At 29.6% G+C, this 25,895-nt stretch overlaps 3 long non-coding RNA genes across 3 annotated transcripts; 2 read left to right on the forward strand and 1 right to left on the reverse strand.

Annotated features, from left to right (window-relative positions):
* The first annotated feature begins 2,301 nt into the window (after positions 1-2,301).
* Positions 2,302-4,947, forward strand: LOC112797420 (uncharacterized). The gene is made up of 2 exons (XR_003199769.3): positions 2,302-2,401; positions 4,668-4,947. It is a non-coding gene; the product is annotated as an uncharacterized lncRNA (long non-coding RNA).
* Positions 4,948-5,895: 948 nt separating this feature from the next.
* LOC112797419 (uncharacterized) lies at positions 5,896-10,716 on the reverse strand. The gene is made up of 4 exons (XR_003199767.3): positions 9,786-10,716; positions 9,602-9,712; positions 9,377-9,490; positions 5,896-7,113 (listed from the first exon to the last, which is right to left on the reverse strand). It is a non-coding gene; the product is annotated as an uncharacterized lncRNA (long non-coding RNA).
* Positions 10,717-24,309: 13,593 nt separating this feature from the next.
* LOC112797421 (uncharacterized) lies at positions 24,310-25,646 on the forward strand. The gene is made up of 2 exons (XR_003199770.3): positions 24,310-24,430; positions 25,355-25,646. It is a non-coding gene; the product is annotated as an uncharacterized lncRNA (long non-coding RNA).
* Positions 25,647-25,895: the final 249 nt, after the last annotated feature.

Below are 25,895 nucleotides of genomic sequence, written 5' to 3' on the forward strand. Positions count from 1 at the left end.
TTGGAATCGCACATCCTCTCCTCTTTATTTTGGAAGACATATCTCTCTCTCTCTCTCTCTCTCTCTCTCTCTCTCTCTCTCTCTCTCTCTCTCTCTCTCTCTCGCTAAACCACATAACACAGGCCCTCTGTCAGCATCGGCCACCACCACCAACCTCCAAAGACTGCGCATGGACTGATCACTGCCACCACCAACTTGCACCGCGTGGAACGCCGTGGTGCCACTGCCAATTTTGTCGCTGCCGTTACTGCTTGTCAGAGCTGCCACCTTCTTCTGTCTGGTAGGTTGTTTTCCTCCCTTTTCATATTGTATCCTAATTTATATTTGTAATTTTTAAACTGAAACCTTAAATGCATAAATGTAGCCATCCAAGTTGGTCACTACAGCTGCCACTGTGCTATACATGTTGTCACACCATGCCGGAGAAGTTTTTTGCGCTATCATTATCTCTAGGTAACGCACTCACTAAAAATTTAAAGTAGTTAAATCTTAAATTCTAATTTATATAATTTTAATTTGTTATGTGTTAGAAAATATGTAATTAGAATGATGATTACTAAATTATAAGTTGTTAATTTTTTTGTTAATAACATAAATAGAAAAAAGAATAACATTGTTTGTTATATTCTATTATAAAGTAATATAATATTTCTAATTAGTTTTTAGTTTAAAACATAAGATCAATTACAGATTTTTCATGTTTAATTTTGATGAAAGTAAATAAATATTTAGGGTTATTAATTTTTATATTTCACTTCCTTTATTAATTTTTTAGATTAGATTTTTAAGTTTTGATTATTAGTTTTTAGATATTACTAACTTTACTTCTATTTTAGGATTTTTTTTAAACTTGTATAACTTCGATCGTACGTTGTTTGTGCAGTATTCAGGTTGGTTTTATATCTGTTAACATGCTATGCTGTTTATGTTTTATGTTAAACTTACTTTTTCTATGATAGAGTTTTAGGAGAAAAGTAGGAGATGTTTGCATAGTGGCGCCTTCTCGAAATCTTTATTTGCCGAAAAATTATGGAGTAATAAGGGTTGCGTACTAGAACAACTAATATTTTATATTTTATTGAATGCTATTTCTTCTAATATATTATCCCTACAACTATTTTCTATGTAAAAAGTGATAAATTTATTTGGTGGATTTTTCTAAATTAATGAGAAGTTCTACCGAATTTTCGTTTAAATTGTTTAAAACATGTTTAGTTTGTGAAAAAATAAAAGTTGGATTTGATGAAAAATTCTAATTATAGAAGAAATTCTAGCAAATTTTATAAAAATTTTAATAAGTTGTATTGTTGGTTGAATTCAAGTGTGTTTGTTACAAAACAATTCCAAGTCATCATCTATAAATGAATGATAGCGATAACGGTGGATGGGAGAAGGGGTTAAAATCTGAATTTTTTGCGGGGGTTGACGATTGTGTTGCGTATGTCTTCAATATGGAACCGTTTAGGTCTCAAGGTGTATCTATAGGTGTCTGTGCTATAAGTGTCGGCTGATTAAATGGTTAGAACTTTCGGATATAACACTTCAACTCTATCGTGATGGGTTCAAGGATGGGTATTGGATGTGGATGGAACATGGAAAAGTGGATGAGTAGGGAATCAATTAGTCAAAATTATCCAAGGGTAAAGATCAACCAATTTAATTAAAATTAAAAATGTACAATATATAAGATTTACCGTCGAATTTTTTCGACGCTAACGTAGAGCAAATACATAGTGCATGTGGCTCCAAATTTACTGTCGGATAAGTTTAGCAACATCTGATTTTCATGTCTTCAAATCATAATCTGACGTTAATTACCGGTAAAAAAATAAATCCGACGTAATTAGTTACCGGTAAGATTTATATTGTATGGTTTATTCTGCCACTAAATCTGATGGGAAAGTATGTTACTGTCAGATTTATTTTGTAATTTGCTAGTAAATCTAATAGTATTCAATAATTTTCTTATAGTGATTGTTGAAAGTAGTTATTTTGCTGATATAGTGATGATGATATGTAATTAGATATATATGTAAAAAAATTTTATATTATCCGTATATTAAAATTAAATTCTACTTATTAATTTCTTAAATAAATATTTTTTATTAGAAATTGTAATTATGTGGTTTGACTTTGATAATAGAATAATTATAAAATTAATTAGGTACCATAACAAGAATGTACCCTCCTCTTATTCTGTTAAAATGTAATTAATTTTAGTATACTATAGTAAATAAAATATGCCATCAAAGGCATATATATATGGATAGACATGTATAAGTTGTTTCATGTACCTAACAAGGCAAACCTGAAGAGTGAAGGCTACTCAAGTTAATAAGAATTAAGATGAAAGCCTTTACTTGTGTTCTCATTGTTCTCTTTATTTTTTCCGTTGGCATCGGTATGTTTTGATTATCTAATAAATAAGGTTTAATTTTTCTTATCCTGTTACACGAAAATGAGACTATTTACTTTATAATTTTATTGTTAAAAAGAAGAATGACTTTTTATATTGTTAAAAATAATTGGAAACTGATTTATGTTTATTTACTTATAAAATTGGAAATTTATTTCTCTAAAAATCTAATTATCTTTTGCAAATACATGAAAAAGATCTTTTTTAAGCCCAAAAAAAGTGCCAGAAAATGTCATAAGGAACACATTTTAAGGTTGTGCACTTGTGCTTGTTTATGATCATTAAAAAGGTAATTTTACAATTTGATTTATTCACGTTTGAAATAACTTAAAAAATTATTTATTTAGAATATATTCTTTTTATTTTTGTATAAAAAACAGAAAAACTTTCTTTGAAGAATTTTTTATTATTTTATAAAAATTTATGTAAAAAAAAGGTAAAATTTGATTTATTTTTCTATAAAAAACTAATTGTATAAGACATAATACGGGACACGATATGATACAAGCTATTATCTGTTAAATAATGTTGTTTAGTTTCATATTTATGCTATTCTTACGTGACAATAAATAAATCCATCAAACTTTTTCAGGATTTTATGAAAGAAAATAAATCTAATAATTATTGTTTTATTAGCTGATTAGCATTATTCTAATCTCAATATTATTTCTAATATGATAATAAATAAATGACTCAATTGAATAATATAAATTATGTTATAAATTAATTTATTTATTTCAAGTCAAATTAAATAATTAATGTAATTAATAATTATAATTAATGTAGTAAAAAATATTAAATAATTTAATATTTCTTTTTATTAAATTAATTAATTAATATATTAAAATGAATAAATAAAATAAATAAAAAATATCTTCAAAATATGACACATCAACGAAGAAATTTGATTTTAATAATATATATAGTAGAATAATAGATAGATAATATGGCATTAAAGGTATATGATTTACTATATATATATATATATATATATATATATATAATATATATATATATATATATATATATATATATATATATATATATATATATATATATATATATATATATATATATATATATATATATATATATATATATAGATAAACATCTACAAGTTGTTTCATGCTTTCAAGTAGCTAATTAATAAGATGAAGGCCTTTCATTGTGTTCTGATTATTCTCCTTGTTTTCTCTATTGGCATTGGTATGTTTAAGTTATCTAATAATAGACCACGTTTAATTTTTCTTATCTTCTATGTGCGTGTTTCACGAAATAAGATTGTTTGTCTTTTATTTTTTTTAAGAGAATAATTTTACATGTTATATTTTATATTGTTAAAAATTGTTAAAAAATCTCTGTTATTATTTTTTCAAAAAGATGGAAATTCATTCTTTGAAAATATAATATTTTATATATATTTTTTCAAAATATATAGAAAGTTATTTTTTTTAGATGAAAAAGAATTTCCAAAACAAAGTTAAAAGAATTAACGATGTGTTTGTAGTTTGATTATGTTTTGCAAAAAAATATGAGTAATTACTCAAATCAATCCTTAACGTTTTAAAATTAGATATTTTACTCTCTTAAATTTTAAAATACATAAAATAATTTTAAATATTTATTTTTATTAGATAATATAGTTTTTTTTTTTTTTTGTTAGTCACTAACGATAACTGCTAACATGGAATGTTAACTTACACATGTAGTCGTTAGTAACAAACAAAAAAGAACTATATTTCTATTAGATAATACAGTCACTTTTTGTTGTTCACTAATAATAACTACTAACATAAAATGTTAACTTGTACATGTAGTCGTTAATAACTAATAAAAAAGGACCATATTATTTAATAAAAATAAATATTAAGAATTATTTTATGTATTTTAAAATCTGAAAAACTAAAGTCTTTGATTTAAAAACCTTAAGAAATTGATTTGGGTAATTGATCAAAAAGTAATCTTACAATCTGATTCTTTTCATGCAGTTGAAATTATTTAAAATTTGATTTTATATTAATAAGAATTTACTCTTTGATTTATTTTCCCCAAACAAAAACTAACTGATTGTATTTCACTTCTGATTAATTCATAAAAAATAGGGTGAAAAGTGATTTTTCAGCACAAATCTTTTTTTAATTAAAACTGAAAAAAAAAACACATTATAAGTTTCTATTTGTTTATGTTAGTTTAGATTGTACATCCAACTATGCAGTACTAATGATTTTTTGTGTTCCATGTGTATACGTAGGGAATGAAAGGCTAATGAAAGTAACAGAGGCAGCCTCAAACCATTGTTCACAGATACACCCAAATGCGCAATGTGTAGGACGTCAGTGCGAAGATTCATGCAAAAAACAATATGGAAATACAGCAAGTGGATTTTGCGTTGGCGACAAATGTCTGTGTGTACACTCACTTCCATGTTAGGATTTGTAGTCCTATGTTTGCAACATGTTCCCTTACAATACATGTTTGAATAAGAGAAAATGAAAAGCTTAATATATATAAATAAATGATGTTTCTATGAATATCAATTTTATTTACTTTTCTATCTTTTTTATAAGGTTAAAGAATATTATGAGTAAACCTATTTAAGCTTTGTTATGAGTAAAGAATGTTATAAGGTAATTTTCTTTGTTAAGACTTCGATATTGTTTGGTATTACATGGCCGATTGGATAAGAATAAACCTATTTAAGGATAAAGGGCATATTAATTATCTAAAATTTCTTGTGGTGCCTAGTGTCATTCAGAGTCGGTCAGCAATTCAGCATCTTTTAAGGTAGTCCGACACAGACGTTGTCCTACGGTTGGTAGTCATCACAAGATGTTTAGATTCGGCTATTGTTGTAAAATCCGATCAAACTATAATTAATTAAATAATAAATTAAATAAGAGTGAATATAGTTAAAAAATTTAGTAATAGAAATTTGATAATTTAAATATGATATTTAGACTTAGTAAATTAGTAATCGGTTGATAGTCATCAGAAAATATAATTTTTTGTGTAAAAATACGTATTAAAAATTTGATTAGTAGTACCAGTTGAGATTTGTCCGGTATTGTAAATGAGGAAATTAATTATAAGTGAATAAGGTTAAGAAATGAGAATTTATAATTTGGAACGATAGAAATAATTAAAATACGGTTTAAAATTCTAACCTTAGAGGTTTTGACCTAAAATTGGGCCAACGAACTAAACCAAGTGAACCGGGTTCAAGTGGATCGAAGACCCAATATATATAAACATTAGTTGTGAGCATTTCAACTCATAAACCCTAAAAATGAGAGGGAGGAGCAGATAGGGGCATAAACAATGTGGTATATGTTAAATCAAACTCAAATCAAAATAAATAAGTGTGGGTTATCAAACGAAACTCAACCGGGATAAAAGTGAAAAAATTTTTCTTTCCAGAATTTTTGAAGAATACCCAAATACATAATCAAATGAAGATGTCCATTGGAACTATAGTAAAATTATTAGAAAATCAAATCGTATTTTAAGCAAGTGCAGTTCCATAACACAGTAAAAGCACAGGCGAGGTATTAGAAATAAATAGTGGTTGAACCGTATAAGTAATCCTCAAAGTTTCCATATATAGATAAGTATATATCTAATCAACAGCACTTTTTATAAAAATCTCAAATTCGGCTGTGATCACTGTCAAATAAGAAAAAAACTGAATCAACAACTTTTCTAAGAATGAACTCGGAATCCGGAGTTAAAAGGCACAGCGCATAGGACAAGTTCAAAGCCATATCAAAGAATACATGAATCAAGAAGAACTCAAGCAGAGGAAGACAGATGCAACAAGGATTTCAAACAAGCATATGCACTTAAGATCAAACAAGAATGCATATGAATGGAGGAACAGAGTTGAAAAATCAAACTACTTTTCAAAAGGACAAGCAAACAAGAACTTCAAGTTAGGATACGAAAGAAAAAGTCGACTCGAACAAAATTCAAGACACACAACTGAATAGCCTCGAGAAATAGTTTCCAACGTTTCCAAAAACCGCGATTCGCTTTGCTCAAAACTCGTATATCGCCTATGATAACCCATTAGTGCTTTCATATACATAATTTACTAGTATTAAGCCGGCCAAACTTAATACCAAGAATTATGCAACACAAGACTAACAGCGTTAATCAATAGATCGTCATGTGCATAAAGCTCTAATTCTCGTTATTCGACAAGACCTAATACATGACAAACGCTCAGAGTATGCAACTGAAGCATAGTCGGTCTACTCCTCAGGCTCTACAGGAAAGACCGCTCTGATACCATAATGTAACACCCTAACTACCAAAGCTCACGCTTTCGGCTGCATGACTCTGATAGCTCAGACATTACGACAACACTTATACTATTTAATACTAAAATATGAGCCTGTTTAAAACTTTAAACCACGAATCCGCTCCTAAAAATACTTTCATCCGATAACATACATCCATAGATACCATACGACTTACAAAATTCATAAAGAGTACATATATATATATATATATATATATATATATATATATATATATATATATATATATATATATTACAAGTATTATCCAGTACAATTCCTATCCCTCTTACAGAATATATCAAGATAAAGGCGAGTGTACAAAAATAATAATCTAAAGCAATACAGAGCATCTCAACAACAAATAAATAAACTCTTCGAGATTTCAGCGCCCAAATCCTGAAAGGGGAAAAATGTGGGGGTGAGAACATCATCCTCGAAAGGGTTTTCAGTAGAGGGTTTTTGGGAATTACTGTAATAGGATACGTGAAGATAAACCGTACCAGTGATTAATAACCATCTTATGCCTCTTTTCAAAAACAACGATTTACAGTAAAATTAAAGTTGGAAGTCTTTTCTAAAAGAGGAACTGTTCAGTTCTTAAAACTCAAAAGCCTTTCAAAAAGGTTTATCTATATTGAACCAAAATAGCCTTTCATATTTCTCCAAACCAGAAACACAACCGAAACCAACCATCGGTCCATCTCATTTCAACCATGGCCCTAGGTCCATACAATCCAACAGCAACCAATCCACCACAATCCAACAGAGTTTCAGTCGCAAACACAAGTAGGAAGGTTCAAACACAAACAAACAGTTACAGCAAGTAGAACAATTAGTAGTTAATCACATAGGCAAACCAAGTACAATATGAACACCCAAACAATGTCACATAGATGCATATGATGCATGCCTGTTCCTAGTGGCTGATGATATCATCTGTTGGTTACCAAGCCAACCCGACGTATCCGGTAGCTAACCCAGGCACAGTCTCTCTGTTGCGCATTAATATCATTAGAGGGAATATGTGCCATGTCACCATTAGAGGGTATCTACGTCCTGTCGCCATTAGAGGGTATCGGTGCCCTGTCACCCTTACAACCAGAGAGAAGCACAAGCATACTCACATACAACATTCATCTCAGCCATCCGGCTCACGGTTCAATCCAGAACCAACCAATTTATCAATAAACACAGCCCTTCGGCTTAAATTCATAATTCATAGTCAGTCATACGGCTCATGACTCATTTGGCAATCAGCCATAAATCAATAGCATACACAGCTATTCTGGCTCGTAACAAAATAGCACTTCCACCATTCAACATCATCAAATTCATAAAACCGGCATTTAAGCCATAAATCACTTTTCTCAAGTCATTTCACTTTGAAATCAAATTTCAACTCTTTTCAGCCTTGGCTTTAAAGATCTCATTTCTCAAATCATCTCAGGCTCATAAGCCACTTTTACTCAAGGCAAATTCCCCTTAAAAAAATAATGCCACTCTCGGCATCCTCTTTCCAAGACTTCTATAATCATGGCAAGTTAAAGATTTATTTCAAAGTATTCAAATTCACCCATCCAACAATGAGATTTTATAACAAAAGTTTTTTGGTAGAGTCCCAAGTCTTTAGGGAAGGTCAATCCATATAAATTCCTTAAAATTCATTGAAACTCTTAAAATCATAGATTCTCGGCTCAAGTAAATAAAACTGAATTTTATTATGAAACCGAACCATATAAAATCACAAGTTCCAATCCGGTCCAAAAAATCAACTCATTTGAAATGGAACCGGTTCATTTGAATCAAACCATTTTCAGGTTTCTTTTTGGAACCCATTTTTCTAACTCTTCCAAAATGCCTCAAACTTAATTACTCAATCAAAAGTCTAGATTCCTTTAAAATCACTAAAAGTCCTTTTTATATTAAAATCAATATTAAAGCATCATTCTTTCCTTTAGTGATTCAAACGGTAAAAATAGTTTATTTCTAAATAAGCCGAACTCAACGCATAAAGTTCATTAAATAAATTAAGCTTGAAAACATAAATATTCTCTTAATAAATCAAATAACACAATTTCTCAAATCCAACCCTTTTTAAATAACTTTTCAAACAAGACTAGGATTTTGTAGAAATTTCGGCAGCACCTCCCCTAAAACTTGGACTTTTGCCACCCGATTTGGGTCCCAACTAAACCGTTTCTCATTCCTTTTCAACAGTTCAAAACCAAAAATCAATTCAAAAGCAAGCTAAATCCAACAGTCACCTCAGTGGCATATCTCAAGGAAACCATTTCAAAATCAACTCAATATCAACCGATTTAACTCATTTTCCAAAGCTTTAAAGAATCGGTTCAGCAATAAATCATTTATCAAAACCAAGTCAATTAAAGTAAACCATGCTGAATTCAAAATGGCATTCTACTTTCCACATTATCAAGAAAATCAACTCAACTCAAATCAATTCACAATGGATTAAACTCGATTTCAAAGCATTTCGTTTCACAAAACACAACAATCCAACCAACAAAGTTCATAATCAATCGAGACAAATCAAACCATACATAAGGCCGATACAATCACCAAATACACATTCTCTCACATCAGTATCCATATATAATAATTCCAATAATAAACTATAGTTTTCGGAAAGCGCCCCTACCTCAAAACGCAAATTCATAACCCAAATGCCTCATCAAGTCCTTTTCGCCTCAAACCAAACTGATGGCAACCAAAACCTCAGCTCCCAGCCACTTTTGCAATAACCATAGCAAAACTAATCGCAACATATAATAATCAGGACTCGACCCCACTTTATCAAAACTCATATTCATTAACCAACACAACCAAATACTAACACGAGGTTTTTCGAAACATAATTACTTACCGAAACTAAGAAAGGATGGCTAAACCGAAACAGCGACGATTTCCGGGCTGGTTCAGCGGCAGCCCGGCAGCCACCTCAAGCAGCAGCGGTGACAAATTCCGATCACGACAACTGAAACCAACACGCAGTGACTATAGTATTCTCGGAATTCAAAAAGGACAGAAACCACAATTAAAACCCTTACCGGCAAATTTTTATGGCAACGGCAGTAGGGTCTCAGGTGGCAGAAGCTCAACCCGAAGCTCCGACGGTGATCCCGAAAGCCACATAACCACTCCCCACGGCCAGAAACACAGAGACGCAGCTCCCTTTTTTGGCAGCGACACTTGCGGCGGTCGAAATCCCTTTCTGACGGTGGCAGCTCTGGTGGAGGCGGCGCCGGCGACGCGAGCACGGCTGGGAATGGTGGCTGAACCCCAGCTCAGCCTCAAGTTCCTCTGTCTCTCCTCTGTATGACCCGATGGCTTCCCTCTCGCCGGCACACATCGGCGGCATTGCAGCAAGGAGCACAGCGGTGGCACGTAGACCGTCGACGACCCCCAGCTGTGGCGCTGGTAGACTAGTCGTGACGGAGGCAGCAACAGCTCAGACCATGCCTCTCCAATCTTCGACGTGAGCCCTTTCTCTCTCTTCCGTCAATGGTGACGATGACGGCAAGGATAGAAGCGGCGGCGCGAACACCACAGCGGTGGCAGCGAGCTAGTCAGCAGCGCGAGCGACGACGAGGTGTGGGTCAACGGCGGGGCGCGATGGCGTCGAAGGCACGGCAGCCCCCAAGCCCACATCAACCAGCACTCGCGGACCACTCCCCTCCTCGGCTCTGCTCTCCCAGGCGGCGGCATAGACGGCGCGGTGGCGGCGGGCTGAACGGAGGCAACAGCGTGGTTCACCTCCTCTTCGGATCGCAGCTCTGCGTCCTTTCTTCTGGTTCCGTTTTCTTCTGCATCCCTTTCCCCCTTTACTGCTGTGACTAATTTGAGAAAGGGGAAAGGTTGGTATCACTGCTGCTGGGTCTGAGAAGAGGGCAACTGGAGTAGGGTTTTTCGGCGGCTAGGTTTGGAAAGGATTAGGGTTTCATTTCAAAAGTTAGTGTTAGGGGCATTTCAATAATTTCACCCAAAAATAGGTATAATGTAGTAATTAGAAATAAATTCTAATCCAATAATAATAGTGTATAAAAATACTATTTGCTCATCAGTTTCACACTTTATTTTCAATAAAATGTCTAAATCCGAAATTTAGAAATAATATAATTAATTTCTCTATTTTCCAAAATAGTAGTATTAATATTTAAAATATTAATTATTTAATCCAAATCATTTAGAAATCCTTATTATTTCACAATTACTAACTTTATAATTTGAATATAGAAAATAATCCAATAATTGTAAAATTGGATAATAACTATAACTCTTCTCAAATTCCATAAATCAAGACTTGCCTTAATTGTCTTTAATAAAATAATTTTATGAAATTAAGGCTATAAATAACTATATGATTTGAGACTTGATCATAATAAGACTTTTCAAAAGTTCTGGGTCTTACACAATCACAAACAAGTATGCACAAACAAGTATGATGCATGTCTATCTTTAGTGCTGTTAATGAGCTCATCTGTCGGTTTCGACCTGCTCCCGACGTAACTCAGCAACCTTTGTCTGAGTTTAGTTTTCAGTGTCATAATCTCTATAAGCAATTTCTGTCTTACAAGTGCGATTCTCTTGATCCGATGTATGCAAACATAACCTCTGTAAGCAACCTCTGTCTTACAGGTGACGCTCTCTCTAGCCAATGTATGTAGCGATAACCTTTTTAAGCAACATCTGTCTTACAGGTGCGACCATCCCCTGGATTGACTGATGTATCTCTGGAAAGTAAATCTCGGTAGACTCACCACCATATCTCTGCTCGTTTTCAGCAGGTAATAATCATCTCTGCTTCTCTCCTTTTCTTTTCGTTCTTTATTTCTTTTCTCTTCTATTCTCTGCTCTCTTGAGTCAGAGATTCTTTAGATTCTTTTAATCTTTTGCTCTCTGCTCTCCTATGGCAGAGATCCCTTTAACTAATATATTCTTTTCTTTTCTCATCATTCTTTTAATTCCTTACTTTTAACATAAAAAATTATCTTCACACTCTTCCCTCATCTTTCCCTAAATGTCTTATGAAGAGGGGATCATGAGATCCTTAGTTTAGATTTGTCTTTCTAAAACTTTTAGAAAAATTTGTCTGTTTACCACTTTCTGATTTATTTTTCATAATACATACAAAAATATTCTTATAAAATAATATCTTGATAAATAATAATTTGTAATAATAATTTACTCTAATGTAAATGAGTGCTTTTAAACAAATATTTAAAATAATATTTATAATACTCTTAAAACTTATTTTATAAAACCTTATTTTCAAACTTTTATTAATTACTTTCTAACCACGACTTCTTTAATATTTTATATTTGACTTCAATATTTTATAAAATTATATTTAAACCTTCACTTTGTTTCATATTTATATAAATAACCCTGAGTTTTTATAAAATACCCGTTTTACCTCTGAACTTTATTTATTATCCAAATTATCCGAAAAACTTATATAATTATAATATTAAACCCAATCTTTTCATAAAAATACAAGTATATTTTCTCAAAAATAATTCTTAGCTGATTCTTCTCTTCACCAAGAACCGAAACCCTCTTTATTTTCTTTTTAAAATATATATTTAAATTTTAATCTGTTTTTGAGTTTTACGGTTACCAATTTTTCACAACTTTTAATTTAATTCCTCGACTATTAAAGCTCACCCATTTTATTCAAAAACTAACACAATAACAACCCCAAATCAGTCTTATTATCACAGTTTCGGCAGCACAAACATGACCAAATCACAAGCTTAATCACATATAACAATATATCAACAAAATTCAATATAAAGTCAATCAAACTCCATCAATAATCAATCACAACAACTATTTACTTATCTAACACAAATTTATTCGGTAAGAATTTACCAAAACTCTACCTTCATACGAAATCAAAATACTCGAAGTTCCGAAGAAGCCTTTCGACTGAGCTGCCGAAGAAGAAAACATTCAGAATCGTCTGTGCCTCTTAAAAGTCCAGTTGACCGAAATCAAAGGGTAGGAGAGCTACGTCGCTGCTGACTTTTACCGATCAAAAGTGACGCCATCACGTAAAGAAGAAGGATACGAATACTTTTATCGAATTAGATTTTTTTATTGGAATTACGCATCGCAAAAAATCGAAACCAAAAGTTTGGTGGGGTTACAGGTCTGTCTCTCTCCCGATCACTCTTCTCTCTTCCTCGGCACTTTGCTTTCTTTTTTCTTTAAAGAATGAAAGCTATGCGTGTATGATGATGAGTAATCAATAATCATTGGTGATTAAATGAGAAATGGCATGTGTCATAGTTATATATATTCATGGATGAAAAGTCACGTTTCAAATTTTCTTTCTTTATCCCTTCAATGGCTTTGGCCAATTTTCTTTTCCATTTGTTCCTTAATGGCTTTGGCCCAACGAATAAAAAAGCTTAAATAATAATAATAATAATAATAATAATAATAATAATAAATAATAAATTATTTATTATTATTATTATTATTATTATATAACATAAAATATATATGATTTACTAATATAAATGATATTAGTAATTTAAGGATAAAAGATATTTGATAAAAATATTAGCAAAGCTAAGCTCATTGAAAAGTACTGATATTTATTCATATTGATGGATTTAGACCTTGATAATAATAATATTAACTAAATTTTATTTTTTTTTAAATTAAAAATATCAATTACTTAAATTAAAATACATATATAATTTTTATTACTTATAAATTACTAGAATTAAAATTTTAATTAGGTAAAATATTTTATCATAAAATATATATAAGAATATGAATATGATTAAATTCAAATAGTTATAAAATTAATTTAATGACTTATAATAAAGTAATTTCTAAAAATAAAGAACTCCAATTTATAAAAATAAATTTTAACATATTTATATTTATATTTTTAAAAATGTGGGTCGTTATAACACCTACTCTGCCGCCTCAGTAGGGGGACCATGATGACGATGAAAATTACCAGGATCTGTAGGGATTAGAATTTTATGCATTTTTTATTTGTCTACTTCATTCATTGTATTCTACATCTGTGATATTTTATTATATTCAAACCATTTAATTTTTAATAAAATAATTTGTTAATTTCTGTTAACTTTAAATTTATGCCAACAATTTTGTTAATAAGAGTCTATTAATTGTGGTTTAACTGTGTCAAAAAAATAAAAAATATTACCGTCGAATAAATTCGATAGTAACTTAGCACCTAAAATCCGACAATAACCATCAACATAATTTCGCTAAATTTATTAAAAAAATTGACAAAAAATTCGCCTATAATTAGTGTCGGACGAAAAAAAATCCGCCAATATATTCTTTTATAAAGTTCAAAACTTTTATTACACACATAAAATTGCACAATTTTTAAATTCGCCAACAAATTTTTTTAAACTTCATAAGAATGCAATGTATTTTTATAGGCTCATATTTTCTATTAAATGGGGAGATACATTAAGAACATATATTAAAAATTGTATCATTTTATTTGTATAATAGATCGTGTTATTTTATTTGTATAATAAATATTTTAAACTTTATAAAAGTGCTTATAATAGAGGTGAAAATTCCTAGTAAATCAGTTTAAGTAAAATCGAATTACGTAAGTATGAAGTTCCTAATAAATCGATTTTTTACATAAATTTATTTATAATTTTTTATTAAACCAATTTAAGTTAAAACGATTTACATTATAAGAATAAATCAATTTAACTTAAAACGATTTATTATAAATGCATACTAAATTGATTTAAATTAAAATGATTTTTATATAGATCAATTTATAAAAAAAAATCAAAACAGGATAATTGAAGAATATTGGTAGACAAATAATTTAAATCGATAATTTATCTTTAAAAAGATATGATATCAATTTTTTCAATTATTAATAAATTTTATCATGATTAATCATTAGGTGTTAATAGATATCATTATTAATATATAGTGTTTTTTATAAGTAATACTAAAAAAATATATGAAGACTGATATTAGAATAGATCCCCTCGGTATGCTTAATATCAAAATGTTATATATTTTAGAATAATATGCTGATGATAATGTTTGATGATACAATATTCTGGCTAAAAATAATTGTCCTATTTGGATTATTTTTTTTTTCAATTATCGATTGATAAAAATTTAAATATTATTAAGCATTTTTTCTATCATATTCCTACTATTAAAGAGAGAAGAAAAGAGTAAGAAGAAAATAAAAATTGGTTAACAAATGCTATAACTGTTGTAAAATAAATAGATAAATAAATAAGAAAGAGGTATCAAACATAAAGTAAATAAATATAATTAGATAATAATATTAACCATAATTATTATCTCAATATAAAATATGATACTTATATATTTATATATGTATGAGCGTATGAAAGAAAGAAAGAGAGGAAGAGTTTTGTATATGGAGAATATAGAGAGAGAAAATTCTTATTGATTGTAGTAGTGTCATCAACAGAGGCTTAACCTTCTATTTTATACATGAATAGGGTCCACATTTTCAACCTTCATTAAATGGAAGCTCTCTTGGTAATATGAGTATTCTACCATAGAAATATTGAGTCATCCACGTTATTAATGGTCATCCACATTATTCATACTTATCACAACACTCCCCCTTTGATAACCATTTAGGATTATTGCCTCGTTAAAACCTTACTAAAGAAAACCCAATAGGAAAAAACTTTAGTGAAGGAAAAAAAAGTACATCCTTTGTGATGGGGACTGCCTCATTAAAAACCTTATCAAAAAAAATCCAATGGAAACAAAAATCTGACCAAGAAAAAAAGAGTACAGTCTCCCCCTCTTGTCGACATCATTTAATGTCTCGAAATCGGCGCTTCCCAATCTCATGTACCAATCTTTCAAAGGAGGATTTTGGGAGTGACTTCGTAAATAAATCTGCCAGATTATCACTTGAGCGGATCTGTTGGACATCAATTGTCCCTTGATTTTAAAGATCATGACTGAAGAAGAATTTGGGAGAAATATGCTTTGTTCTATCACCTTTGATGTATCCGCCTTTAAGTTGAGCAATACATGCTGTATTATCTTCAAATAGGACAGTTGGAGCTATCTTCTGATCAATCAGTCCACATGATGACAGAATATATTGGATCACACTCCTCAACCAAAAACACTCGCGACTAGCTTCATGTATTGCTAGTATTTCAGCATGATTAGAGGATGTTGCTGCAATCGTCTATTTCGTGGACCTCCATGATCTAATTGTACCACCATATGTGAATAGGTATCCTGTTTGAGATCTCTCTTTATGTGAATCAGACAAATATCCAGCATCTGCATAGCCAACTAAATGTGACTTGGATCCATAGGGATAAAACAATCCCATATCAACCGTTTCATGAAGATATCAAAAGATCTGTTTGATTCCACTCCAATGTCTTCTGGTTGGAGAGGAACTATGTCTTGCTAGTAAATTCACCGTGAATGAAATGTCAGGTCGCGTATTATTAACAAGATACATTAGCGCTCCAATGGCACTAAGATATGGTACTTCAGGACCAAGGATATCTTCATTCTCTTCTTTAGGACGGAATTGATCCTTCTCCACATCCAAAGATCTTACTATCATTGGGGTACTTAATGGATGTGACTTATCCATATAAAATATTTTCAAGATTTTATCTGTGTATGTTGTTTGATGAATAAAGATCCCATTTTTTATATGATTGATCTGCAGGCCGAGACAAAATTTAGTTCTTCCAAGATCTTTCATCTCAAACTCTTCTTTTAGAGTTTTTATAATTATTGGAATCTCTTGAGGAGTTCCAATGATATTTAAATCATCAATGTACACAGCAATTATAATGAACCCAGATGCAGATTTCTTTATGAAAACGCATGGACAGATATCATCATTCTTGAATTTATTTTGGCCAGATACTCAGTAAGACGATTATACCATATTCGTCCAGATAGTTTCAGACCATATAAAGATCTTTGCAATTTGACTGAGTATAACCCTTGCGAATATTCATTGGATGGTTTAGATATCTTTAGTCCTTTAGGGACTTTCATATAGATATCCCGATCTAATGATCTGTATAAGTAGGCTATTACCACATCCATTAAATGCATATGCAGTTTATGATATGCAGATAAACTAACCAAATAACGCAATGTCATCGCATCCACTAAAAGAGAATACGTTTCTTCATAATCTATAGCGGGCCTTTGTGAAAAATCTTGTGCCACAAGTTAAGCTTTATAGCGCACAACTTCATTTTTCTCATTTCGTTTTCTCACAAATACCCATCGGTATCCAACAGGTTTTACATCTTCAGGTGTACGGACTACAGGTCCAAAGACTTCATGTTTTGCAAGTGAGTCTAATTCAGCCTTTATGGCTTCTTTCCATTTTGGCCAATCATTTCTTTGTCGACATTCTTCGACTGATCTTGGCTCAAGATCCTTACTTTCATGGATGATATTCAATGCCACATTATATGCAAATATTTCATTGACAATTGTCTTATTTCAGTCCCATTTCTTTCCTGTAAAGACATAATTTATCAAGATCTCGTCATTTTCACAATTTCAGGTACCTGAACGTCTTCTGGCATTATATCAGAATTTTGGACAACTACAGGAGTCTTTACTATGTCTTTTTCAACAGGAATAGTATTTAACTCTTTTCTCTTTCGATGATTTTTGTCTTTGGAACCGACAGGCCTGCCACACTTCTGGCGTGTATTTGCTTCAGTGGCTATTTGTCCTACTGGGACATCAATTCGAATTGGGACATTTTCTGCCATGTCACGCTTTTGGCGTGAATTTGCTTCAGTGGCTACTTGTCCTACTGGGACATCAATTCGAATTGGGATATTTTTCGCTGGTATATAAGATTTGGTTATCCTCTTTGTATCGGAAAATGCATCAGGCAATTCATTTGCTATTCTTTACAAATGTATAATCTTTTGAACTTCTAGTTCACATTGCCCTGATCGAGGATCTAAATGCATCAACGATGATGTATTCTAATTAAGTTCCTTTTAAGGAAGCTTAAATGTTGAAAATTTTGATTCATCAAAATGACAATCTGTAAACCGGGCTTTAAATACATCTCCAGTTTGTATCTCAAGATACCTCACTATAGAGGGAGAATCATATCCAACATATATCCCCAATTTTCTTTGGGGTCCTATTTTGGTGCAATTAGGTGGTGCAATGGGAACATATATCGCACACCCAAATATTCTTAAATGGGAAACATTTGGCTGCTGGCCAAAAGCTAATTGCATAGGGGAGAACTGATGGTAACTCGTTGACCTCAAACGAATAAGTGCTGCGGCATGTAAAATAGCATGCCCCCAAACCAAAGTTGGGAGATTTGTTCTCAGAAGCAAGGGTCTAGCAATTAATTGGAGGCGCTTAATAAGTGATTCTACTAACCCATTTTGTGTGTGAACATAAGTTACTGGATGTTCAACACTTATTCCATTAGCCATACAATAAGCGTAAAATACTTGGGAAGTAAATTCACCAGCATTATCAAGACGAATTGCTTTGATTTGATTTTTTGGAAATTGTACTTTTAATCGAATAATTTGAGCCAGTAATCTGCAAACGCCAGGTTGCGAGAAGATAATAAGCACACATGTGACCATCTCGAAGATGCGTCTATCAACACCATAAAATATCTAAAAGATCCACATGGTGGATGAATAGGTCCACATATATCACTTTGAATCATTTCTAGGAATTCAGGGGACTCAAATCTAATCTTTACTGGTGATGGTTTTAAAGTTAACTTCTCTTGAGAACATGCAGCACAATAAAATTCACTAGATTTAAGAATCTTCTGGTTCTTTAATGAATGTCCATGAGAATTTTCAATAATTCTCCTCATCATGGTTGTTCTCGGATGACCCAATCTATCATGCCAAGTTATGAATTCATTTGGGCTGGTAAACTTCTGGTTTACAATGGCATGTGATTCAATTGCACTAATCTTGGTATAATATAACCCAAATGAAAGTGAGGGCAACTTTTCTAATATAACCTTTTTATTTAAATCATGAGTTGTGATACATAAGTACTCATAACTTCCCTCATTCATAGTCTTAATATGATATCCATCTCGGCGAATATCTTTGAAACTCAACAAGTTTCTTAGAGACTTGGTAGACAATAGTGCGTTATTTATTATAAGTTTTGTTCCTCTAGAAAACAAAATTATAGCTCTTACGGAGCCTTTCATCACATTGTCTGAGTCAATAATAGTATTAACATATTCTTCTTTTGGCACAAGATGGGTAAAATATATAGTACTTTTAAGAATAGTGTGTGAACTTGCACTATCCGCAAGGCAAATATTTTCAGAATATGTCCTTGCCATTTTTCTTCAAAAAACAAATAATAATAATAATAAAATGAGTTGAAGTGCATGCACAGTAAAATTATTCACATAAATACTTAACACACACATACATATATCAAACTATTCCATCATTGATCAAATAGCCAATATTTCCTTCAGAGTTCTTAAAGAAATTAGATACATATTAATGAGTGGTGGAATTTTCATCATTTGAAACCAAATTTGTTTCCTTTCCTTTGTCATCTTTTTGTAAGGATGCTTGATAAAGATCAATTAGGTGCCTTGGAGTACGACAGGTACGTGACCAATGGCCCTTTCCACCACAACGGAAGTATTTATCCTCAATTGATATACTTTACCCATTGTTTCTTTCTTTATCCCACTTCTGGTGAGATCCTTTGTGAACATAATTCTTTTTCCTTTCATAATTTTTCTTATTATCAAAATCTTGCCATTTACCTCTTCTGGAGTTATAATTTGCTACATTTGCTTCAGGAAATAAGGCGGCGCTAGCTGGGCGCACTTCGTGATTTCTTAAGAGCAATTCATTGTTGCGTTCAGCAACAAGAAGTCAAAAAATTAGCTCATAATATTTTTTAAATCCTTTTTCTCGATACTGCTGTTGCAGGAGCACATTCGAGGCATAGAAGGTCGAAAAAATTTTCTCTAACATATTGGGCTTGAGAAAATATCACCGTCTTTTCATGATTATACCTTTTTCAAGGTCTTTCCACATATCTGCAGTATTTTTTAATGTGGGATATTCATTTTTCAATCATATGTCAAGATGACGACGAAGGAAAAATATGGCTTTGGCTTTATCCTTCTGGGATGTATTACTTTCAGCCTTAATGGTATCTTCAAGATCCGTTGAATCAAGATGAATTTCAACATCCAATATCCATGGTAAATAATTATTTTCAGATATATCAAAAGCATTATACTCAAGATGAAAGAGTTTTAACATAATAAAAATTTGTTACCTGAAGTCTTCCTAAAAACTTTGTTAGAGCTTCGTGCTGATAATGTGTTGTAAAATAAAAAAATAAATAAATAAATAAGAAAGAGGTAACAAACATAAAGTAAAGAAATATAATTAGATAACAATATTAACCACAATTACTATCTCAATATAAAATATGATACTTATATATTTATATATGTATGTGGTGCGGTATTTTTACAACCATAGACTAACCGGCAAGTGCACCGGGTCGTACCAAGTAATACCTCAGGTGAGTGAGGGTCGATCCCATGAGAATTGATGGATCAAGCAACAATTGTTAAAAGATTTACTTAGTTAGGCAAGCAGAAAAGGGTTTTGAGATATTCAAAAGGTTTAAACTTGAAAATATCATAAGGCAGGCACGCAAGTAAATAAGTTGAAAATAAAATATGGAGAAAATAGTTAAGGTTTCAGAATTATCTATTTTCTGGATTGACTTTTCTTATTAACTATTTTAATCATGCAAGATTTAATTCATGGCAAACTATTTATGACTAAACCCTAATTCCTTAGACCTTCCTAGTCTCCTCTAAAATTCATCAACTGCCAATTCCTTGGTCAATTGATTCCAATTAGAGGGTGATGATCAAATTTCAGTTTATATGCCACAAGAATCCTAAATATTCAAAAATAAGGGGATTATATGTCACGTATCCCGTTAAATACAAATAATTAAAATTTAGGAGAATATGTTTTCAAGCTGTTGTTTAAGTAAAGAGTTTTTCCAAGTTTTACAAGAACTCAAATAGAAAGAGGGTCATACTTCCGTTCCACCCAAATTTATAAGATAAAGAGCGAAAACAATTCTTAAATTATAAATCCATATATGAATTAAAATAGAAAAAGTAATAAAATCAATCCATACAAATAGATAGAACTCCTAACCTTAATAATGGAGGATTAGTTGCTCATGGTTCAGAGGGGAAAACTGTGGAATATGGAATGTAAAATTGTATAGAATTCCCTAATGGAATCCCCCTGAATGGAACCTCCCCCAACAGAAGAGAAGTATCTCCTTTTTATAACTAATCCTAATTAATTTAAAACCTAATATCTAAAATTAAGATAATATCTTTTTCTATTTTAAAATCAAATTTGAATTTAAATCAGAATTAACTAACTACTTCGTGTTTTGTAACGTAGGGACCACTTGGCTTCATTGGATTCGCGCCTAACTTGGGTGCTAAAATGGGGCCCAGAAATCACCCCCAGTATTTTCTACGTTTTCTGCACGTGGCGCATGTCACGCGTACGCGTCAGTCATGCGTTCGTGTCGCTGGTCTTCTACGCAAGTCACGCGGGCGCGTCGGTCACGTGCACGCGTCGCTGTGAAATTCTTCAAATCACGTGTCCGCGTCAGTCACGCGCACGCGTCGCCGTGGAAAGCTCCAAATCACGTGTACGCGTCAGTCACGCGTACGCGTCGCTTCTCGTTGCCATTTCCTTTTATTCTTGTGCTGCAGAAACTCTACCAAATCCAACTAAATGCTACCTAAAATAAACAAAATTGCAAAAGACTCAAAGTAGCATCCATATTGACTAAAAGGTAATTAATTCTTTATTAACCTCAACAAATTAGATGCAAATTCACTAGGAAAAGATAAGAAAGATGCTCACGCATCAGTACGAGCGTATGAAAGAAAGAGAGGAAGAGTTTTGTATATAGAGGATATAGAGAGAAAAAATTCTTATTAATTGTAGTAGTGTCATCACCGGAAGCTTAACCTCATACATGAATAGAGTCCACATTTTCAACCTTCATTAAATGGAAGCTGTCTTGGTAATATGAGTATTCTATCATAAAAATATTGAGCCATCCACGTTATTAATGATCATCCACATTATTCATACTTATCACAACAATAACTACGCTCTTTTTAAAAGTTTGAATAGAAAATGTAAATTAATTGTAGTTTCTTTTTATCAATGGTATACTATTTTTTTTTATTGGAAAGGATAATTATTTAGTTTGACGTTAATAATGGGGTTCTTGACAAAATTAATTAAGCAAAGACTACGAGTCAAAAATATAAATTAATGCTTGCGTGCTCTGACTCCTTTTAGAGCAATATCCAACTCTGATTTCGTTCAAATGTAATTAGTTTTAATCCATTATAATAGAGATTTAGTTAATGTATTTTAATATTTAATTTGATAAAATTTTTATTTTTAAAAGTAATTTATAAATATTAGTTTTTAAAAGTTAATTTTAAAAAAAGTCTTTTAAAAATTATAACATATATTTAATAAATTAAATTAAAAATAATTTTCAATAAATACGTACAAACAACAATAAATATATTTGATAAAATAATTTTTAAAATTTTAAAATACATTAATGTCTAGTAAAAATTAAATTTACATATTAATTAACGTATAAAATTATATTAATTTTTAAATATCTATAAATACAGGATATTTTTGAAAAACTCCCTTTTTAGTACTTTTAAAGTACTTTTATCTTTTAACAAGCTGCAAATATAAATACAATCTTTTTAATTTATTAAAATGTAAGACGAAAAGTTTGTGATTTTGAAAATTAAAGCACAAACACTTTTTTAAAAAATTTTACCAAATTAATAAGTCTAAGACCACAAATTAAAATTAATAGTAAAAAAATTTAAATAATTTATTTTAATAAATACATAACAAATATATTACAAATTTAAATTTAATATTTTTTATTTAAAAGACATTTTCAATTAATAACTTTATTATGTCTCCTTAAATTCTTATAGCAAATAAGTACGTATGCCATCAAAGGAGTATATCTAAAATGAGCATAACAATTATGTATTTATTGGATGTGCCATGTTTATATAGATCATTAGATTTTATTAGATAAAAATCAAAAGTTAATATAAAAGAAGAACATTGATGAACTCTAATAAATACAGAATATTCTAATACATAAATAAATACCTTAAATGACAATACTTTAATACACATAACTTTAAATGGTAATAAAATATTTTATTTTTAAATAATTAAATATAAAATATATAAATACAAAATATATGAATATTTTTTATTTATTAAAATTAATTATTATGCAAGAAATTTTTATAATATTAAAAATTATATTAAAATAATATTTTAAACTGTAACATAAAAATATAAAATAATTAAAATTTTATTTTATATTACTTCACAAATAATTAGATTATTATATTCAAAATTTATTAACTAACTAATTTTGTTAAAGATATTATTATATAATATAATTTTTCATCAAAATATTTTAAAAATATAATTTATTTAAAATATTATATATAATACATAAAAATATTAATTTTTTTATTTTTTAACTTATTTTAAAATGAAATAAATAATATAATTCTAAATACATGCCTATCACATTATATATTTACTTATATTAGTAAGATCTAAACTAATTAAACTTAAATAATTAAAAATATAAAATATATAAATACAAAAATATAAACAAAATTTATTCATTAAAATTAATTATTATGCAAAATTTTTTAATAATATTAAAAAATTATATTAAAATAATATTTTAAACTGTAATATAAAAATATAAAATTATTTTATTTTATTTTATATTATTTGATAAATAATTAGGTTATTATATACAATACTTATTAACTAACTATTTTTGTAAAAAGTATTATTATATAATATAATTTTTTATCGAATATTTGTCAAAATATAATTTATTTAAAATATTATATATAATACATCAAAATATTATTTATTTTATTTTTTTTAAAACTGAATAAATAATATATATCAATTATGTATATGTATATATGTGTGTATATAATAGTGACTCATATAGGATTGATATATATTCTTTTATTCTTTAGACTCTTTAATATATATGCTACCTCATGGCTCTCTCTTCTAGTCTTTTAATATAATTTTTTAATATTATAAAAATTTATTGTATAAATAATTAATCTTAATGAATAAAAAATATTTATATATTTTGTATTTATATATTTTATATTTAATTATTTAAGAATAAAAGATTTTATTGCCATTTAAAGTCTTGTAAATTAAAGTATTATCATTTAAAATATTTATTTATATATTAGCATATTTTGTATTTATTAAAATCCATAAATATTCTTCTTTTATATTAGTCTTTGATTTTCATCTAATAAAAATTAATAATTTATATAAATATAGCACATTCAATAAATATAATTATTGTGCTCATTTTAGACATACCCATCAAAACATATGATTCACTATAAATATAGATAGACATGTACGAGTGGTTTCATACTTTCAATTACCTTGTAAGATGAAGGCCTTTGCTAATGTTCTGATCGTTTTCTTAGTTTTCTCCATTGGCATTGGTATGTTCAAGTTATCCAATAGACAATATTTAATTTTTCTGGTCTTCTATATATGTGAGTGTTTTACGAAAAAAAATTGTTTGTCTTTTATTCTATATTTTTATATTTTAAAAATATAATTTTACATATTATCTATACTTTTATACTATATAAAATGGTTCAATTTTTTTTTCTAAAATACTCTTTATTATTTACAATTGCTTTTTAATTTAATTTCAAAATATTTCAGTTAAATTATAAAACATTCATTGTTTCAACTAATTCAATTTTTATTATTTTTATACACTTTTAATAAATAAAAGAGTAAATTAATAAGCAAGATAGTGTTTATCGATACACTAATATTTTATAATGTTAAAAATAATTAAAAAAGTAACTTATGTTTATTTACTTTTTAAAAAATGGAAATTTATTTCTTTTAAAATCAAATATTTTATAAAATTTTTATAAATATGAAAAGTGATTTTTCTAGACGAAAAGAATTTCCACAGAAGTTTATTTATGATTTTCAAAAAAGTAATTTTTCAATCTGATTCTTTTCATGCAGTTGAAATTATTTAAAAAATTATTTTAATAAGAGTATACTCTCTTTGATTTTCCCAATACTAAAAATAACTGATTTTCATTTAAATTCTGATTAATTTATAAAATCTATATAAAATCTTGGCCTGAAGGGTGTTAAAGCACGTGGGATCATGTTGAATAATTTTTATAATATTGTAATACACTTTAAATATCAATATTCAAACAAAATACCATTTTTATTTTTATAATAAAAATAATTTCTGACATTTTTTTGTAATAAAAACTAAAAAAACAAACACACGTTATGAGTTTCTATTTGTTTATTTCAGTTTAGATTGTACATCCAACTATGAACAATCCAGGTAGTAATTGTTTGATGTGTTTGATGTGTAAACGTAGGAAATGAAAGGCTAATGAAAGTAACAGAGGCAGCCTCAAATCAGTGTACACAGACACTCCCCAGTTTACGTATATGTGTATTTGGTAACGAGTGCGACGATATTTGCAAAAAACGCTATGGAAGCCTAGCAAGTGGATCTTGCAATAATCACTTATGTGTTTGTCAGTACCCACCTCCATGTCACAATTTGTAGTCCTATCTTTACAACATTTTCCCTTTGAATAAATAATGTTCCAATCATGGAAAATGAAAAGGTTAATATATATAAATTGATGATGATGTTTCTATGAATATCAATTTTATTTACTATCTTTCTTTTTTCCCCCTCGTTCTTCGTTACTTTTAGTTTTATAAGGTTAAAGAATGTTATGAGTATTTTTCTTTCGAAGGCTTAGTTATTATTCGGTATTACATGATCCACTGGATAAAAATTAGTAAGACCGTGCGTGTGTTTGGTAAAATTTTTTTTTTAAAAAAATAATTTGTTATAAAAGTTAATTTTTAAAAAATAATTTTTTTTTAAAAAAATTGTAGAATTTA

The sequence above is a fragment of the Arachis hypogaea genome, chromosome 4, assembly GCF_003086295.3.
Source record: "Arachis hypogaea cultivar Tifrunner chromosome 4, arahy.Tifrunner.gnm2.J5K5, whole genome shotgun sequence".
Taxonomy (NCBI): domain Eukaryota; kingdom Viridiplantae; phylum Streptophyta; class Magnoliopsida; order Fabales; family Fabaceae; genus Arachis; species Arachis hypogaea.